We start from the raw sequence: 6,000 nt of genomic DNA on the forward strand, positions 1-6,000 counted from the left end.
CCCCGGGACAGGACGGCCTGACAGGAGGGCTCAGGGTGGAGCCCCCCCTGGGAAGGGACAGCCTGACAGGGGGGTTCAGGGTGGAGCCCCCCCGGGACGGCCTGGCAGGGGGCTCAGGTGAGCCCGGGCAGGACGCCTGACAGGGGTTCAGGTGGGGCCCGGACGGAACGGCCTGGCGGGGTTCAGGTGAGCCCCGGGACAGCGGCTGACAGGGGTTCAGGGTATAGCGCTGACTGATTCTGAGAGGACAAGCGAGCCTGTGCTTTAACCGTGAAACCAGTTTCTCAGCGTCTGCCGGTCCCCTATTTTTAGCCATGTCAGATGCAATATGACTTTGTTTCCGCCACAGCAGTCTGTACAAGCGTGCGGTTTTTTTTTTGTTTTTTTTTTTAATCACAATGTCATTACAAGGGTGTAGGTATTTGGTTTTCTTTTCTGAATGACCAATCAGATGAAGGACAGAGAGCATTGCCATTTCAGCTGAGTGACCCACTCAAAGATGTCTACTGAATTAACCCCTTGAGGAGTACATGTTTTTAGAATGTTTCTTTTTTTTTCAAAATTCCAAGTCAGTGTTCTAGAATCCCGCCGCTTTCAGTCACCAGTAGCGATTGTGACATCAGCATTAGAATGTTCAGTTAAGGACATTCTAATCACATATCTGTGATCTTATGCCTTAGAGGGTTAAATAAATCTGCCTAATCTTAGTCGTACCTTGTAGTAGCCTGTCTGGATGTACAAATTCAGCAGGGTGTTAAAGAAATTAAACTGAATTTGCCAACACTATCAGCCTTTCTCTGGGCCTCACAGCCACGATCATTCACGCCAGAGCACCTGGCTCGATTTGCCGTAGAGTAGAGAGAGTCTAATTTTAACCTGTTATTTAAGGGACAGCCATGAAACACAACTCCTAATTACCCTGTCACACATCAGCTTGCTGCTCTGCTGAGGGGGGGGTAGTCCTGATCAGAACCCGTGGCTGAGCCGGTCCTTCGATTTCACTGGTTCCCCAACATAAATAGAGATTGGCCGGAGCAGCTGGTTTGGAATGCAAGACTGACTCTAAAGTGTTACCTGGTGCGGATCTAAGCATCACGGAACCCTTACAAACAGGACATGCTACACACTGCTGTAGAACATGTGTACATCCAATGACAAATCATGTATTTGCAAACACAATATTTGTATATGCTGAAAGTATTGAAAGTATGTATAATATACTTTATATAGATGTGCATATATATATATATATATATATATATATATATATACTATTTGCATATTTATTTATGAATGTGTTAATATATTATGGGAGCATAGTGTGATGTAATAAGACTGTACATGGCAAGAACAGCAGACTTGCATTGCTTGAACAGGCAGGCTCATGCCCCTAGCCTGGATCAAAATCACCCTGCCCAGATGGCCAGCGACTCTGGGTCGGATCTGAGCTGATTCTGACCCGAAGTCAGCACTGCCGGGCCAGAACCGGCACAGATCTGGCCCAGAGTCGCTGGCTATCTGGGTATATACTAGCTGGGGACTGGATATGTGGGGGGGTGGGAGGGTTTTGGGGGGGGGGGGTAATGCTTGTTATTAATCACTGTTATGTGTTGGGCGCCACTGGGGAGGGTCCCTCGATCCTTGCCCCTGGTTCCCTTTAACCTCACTGAACCCTGAGAGATGACGGACAAGTCCTATGAAAGAGGGGCCAATCAGATTGTCCTCTGACCTTGCTCCAGTACTCCCAGCAGAAGGTCCATTGTGACATCACTGGGATGGCCAATAGCAGCGGGACGTGAGGGAGGCGGAGCCACATTCTGATGACATTGCCCCTAGTCTTATAGTCGTTGGTGTCGGTTCAGAGTGCATGTTTACAATTACTTTGCAGTTATGGATAGAATTATTTAAAAATATGAGTATGTGTATATACATATATATATATATATATATATATATATGTTTCTATTTTTTTTCTTTCTTGAAGTTGCACCACCGCATGCCTGTTGAAGCACAGGATACAATGATGTCTGGCTAACGATAACGAGTTCATGCCAATCCCCTGCCCCTTTCCAAACCAGAGGCCAATGCCTCACTTTCCTTCTTACGCTGACCTCTCTGCATCCCTTACGACACAGAGGCGCACGCAGTGTCCGTGTTTACCCGTTACCTGTCTGTTTATTCAAAGGTGTCCCCCCCCCCCCCCCAAATTCTTGGAAAGTACTCAAGTCTTTCAACAGCAGCAATGGCTCAGTAAAATACATATACTATACACAGGTTAAATATCAGCCAATCGGGCACTGCAGACGACTGCCATTGGGCTGTTTGAGGACGCAATAGAGGGCAGAAGGAAGCCGTCTGACCACCGGCCTGACCGTCTCTGACCTTCTGCGTCCGTCTCCACCTTCCGCCATTTTGTTTCCGGTGTCGCCAAGCGATCGAGGACAGCCTTAACTAAAGGAATAAAGAGAAACCGTAGTTTTGTCAGGAGGCAACAGAACACACGCAATACAAGCCACTGATTAATCGACCAAAAAGAGTGCGCAAGTAAAAACATTTTTAATAACGAGTAAACCTGTCTCTGTGTTGCAATAACTTACTGACATCATGCAAGCACTGGGGACCTGGACTGCCACCTGTCACCCATGGCTTTAGTCCCGCCCATTGGTCACTGCCACCCGGCTCCGACTACCACAGAAGAAGTGTGATTTTAGGAGCCGCCATGAGAAGTCCACCATCTTGTTTTCCCCAGGTTTTTGCAGCTGACACCCCGTGTGTTTACATGAGCTGAATACGATCGCCCCCAAGTTTAAATGTGCATATCAATACTTCATACGATCTGCTGTCTCTGGAGTGAACCACGCTGCTTCCGGTGTTTCTGAGGAGGAAATTTAGGGGTGACTTAAGAGTGCCCCCTAAATTTTACGTGTCCACGTCAGCCCCAGACCCTGTCTGTCACGTTTCATTTCTGCGTCCCGAGAGCCAGCCAAAGCGGGCGACCGTCCCTCGCTGGGTCAGGCAGTGTTATGGCGAACGCCCTGCACGGGTTCTGGCGATATTTTGGGGACCTTCCCACGCAAGTGGGTTCAGGCAGCGTGTTCCTGTCCTCGTCGCGCCGACCTTGGCTGAAGCCGGTTCGCAGAAGTCGTGCGGTGTGGTTCATCGTACCGCGGCGGCCTGGGGCGTATTTTTAGAAGTGATAGATTAAAAAGTATTGAATGACAGGGAGGTGGCGGGGGGGGGGTAGAGATGATGCTGTCTCCATGACGGTCCTCAGTGTGATGTTCTCCCTGTACGTGTAACCTCAGCCCCTTTAGGGGGGTGTGGCGTGTAGCCGTCAGCCTGTGTAGCAACGGGGGTCAAGGGTGGAGAGCAGGAGAGCAGCCCCCCCACTCCCCAACACCACCACCCTCCCATCCCCCCCCCTCCAGAATTGGGGAATGGGCCTGCGTCTGTCCTCCTTGCCACTTGTTAGCTCTTGGCATCCAGTTTGATGGACAAACAAATAAATGAATAAAAAAAGAAAGAGTGAAATTGATCTTGCCTCTGGAGTTTGATTGGACTGGGGTTTGATATCTTTGGTTGAAATTTTTTGACTTTTTTTTTGGGGGGGGGGGGGATCGGTCTGACAAAACTAATGGTTACTGCTCACACTCAAATGACAACACTTACTACAAAAGGGTTAAAAATCCCTGAGGAGTATCACGGTGGTAACTACACAGTAAAATGTCCCGTGTGAAATCAACTCTTACAGAGTACATACGGTCATGCTCTGGTCCAGTGTAGGGCCATATGTACTCTGTTAGAGTTGAATTAACACTGGACATGTTACTGTGTAGGAGCCTTTTCAGTCCTTGGTTTATGGTTTATTTTATACTATTTTTTTCTGTTGTTTTGGAGCGCTATGAGCGCTATGTTGCTTAGAGCGCTATGTTCTGAAAAGTGCTATATAAATAAAGTTGTTATTATTACCCCAGTGATGACACACACACACACACACACACACACACACACGTGCCTCTCCTTCCTGCTATGCTAGTTGACTGGATATGTATGGAGTCCCATTATGTAACTCAGGCCATTCAGACCAGATCAGATAAGTCTCTCGCTGGTGCAGTATGGGGGCACAACCTGAAAACAAACAGGAAGGCCTCAGTGTTCCTCAGTGTTTGGGTCAATTCCATTTCAGTTCAGGTAAATTTAGGCAATGGGCTGAATTGTCTCCAGCCCTGGTGTCCGTTTTAACGAGGAATATTTAACCAGACATTGTACCCTGCTTCCCTTAGTTCATTCATTCTCTCTGTTTCCCTTTATTCAGTCATTCATTCAGACTAGTAATGTATCTGCAGACATCAGGCAAGTGGCAGCTTGCCGGAGTGTTTTCCTACAAGTAACGACAGCTCCCTCAACCCAGCACCTTCACCTCGCAAATGCACACACACTCTCACACACACAATCACACACACACACAGACTCACTCACACACGCATTACCACACACACAAATCAGCACAGACACACACATCACACAGCACGCCAAATTACATACCACACACACAGAACACAAACACACAACAACACACACGCATACACAAACACACGCACATTAATTAAATCTGAGGTAAGTCTCAGAACCAAGGGTGAAAAATTCAAATTGTCAATCAAGACAAGGCTGACAGATATCCTCTTTTTCCCAAACATTTAGTTTTTGGGACCGTAAATATCCATCCAACCAGATATCCTAAAAAAGTCCAGTGAGGTTTTGCTCATTCCATAGACCGTATACAAACAGATAAATAGCCTAGTGTTATCTTCATAATGGCCACCCACCCCTGTCCTATTTTTTTGAAATCCAATATGTGGTCACCCAAATCAAGACAAATGTTAACAGTGGTAATGAGGGGTCCCCCTTGTGGGTCCCCAGACAACCTGAACCGAAGGAATATAAAAGAAGGACTGAAGTCAGTCTGGGCTGAAGTGTTCGCATTCTGACCTCTGGCTCCTCACAGAGGGAATCCAGGTAGGTTTCCAGGCAACCGCAGGTGTGAGAATGGCTGTTGCGCAACCGGAACCCTGTTGAGGTGAGGTTGTGTGCCTCAGCATGTTCAGGTGTGTGTGTGGAGGGGGGGGGGCAGGAACGATCCCTGCACATCCAATCTGTAGGTTAATTATAGATCTTACAACAGACAGAGAACACAAGGAGCCCTGAGCTTGGGTACGAGGAGAACTATGGCAATGATTAGCAAACAAAAAAAAGTCCAGTGTTTGTGAACTTTGATTCAATAGCCTTGGCGTTAATGTATGCCTGTTTACCGTGATATTAAAGGACGTTACATATTTAACAACACCTCGCTATTATTAGCCTGTGAGTCATCGCCTGTCGTTGAGAACAGTCCAGTTGCTGGAGGCACTGTTTTTTTCATGGGAAGTTTTTTTTTTCCTCCCTCTCTTCATTGACAGGTTTTTAAAGGGCATGGCTCAGGGTTGTGGCTCGATACACGGGGCCAGGTCACACGCGACGGGGGGGAGGGACTGAGCAGAGGATTGTGGGTAGGCTGCATAGCCTGAGAGCGAATGTAGTTCAGCTTGGGGGAAATGGCACAGGTGACCGTGTCCTTTACGATAAGGTAGCGGTCGCAAACGATTTCCCAGCATGCCCTGGGGGATTTATTTAGGCAATGTTTGCATTATTGCCCTCGAGAAAGCCCTGTGGGGTAGCTGGAGGTAATAGGGCAGGGGGCGGGGGGGTTGATTATTTTTAGGTGTGTCTCCTCAAAGGGAGCTGTCAGAGGGAGTCTGGGGTGGGGGGGTGGGGGGGGGCAGAGAGCGCTGGCTAGCGGACGAGAACCACGCCGACCCCCCCGGTCCCCGGCAACAAAAACGCGGCAACCTTCGTTTGAGTTTTCCACCCTCACTGTCCATCTGCCTCTCTCCATGCTCCAGGACCCCACCCCTTCTCCCCCCCCTGCTCTCTCTCTCTCCCCCATTTCTCCCCCCCTTACAC

The sequence above is a fragment of the Anguilla rostrata genome, chromosome 3 (assembly GCF_018555375.3).
Source record: "Anguilla rostrata isolate EN2019 chromosome 3, ASM1855537v3, whole genome shotgun sequence".
Classification (NCBI taxonomy): domain Eukaryota; kingdom Metazoa; phylum Chordata; class Actinopteri; order Anguilliformes; family Anguillidae; genus Anguilla; species Anguilla rostrata.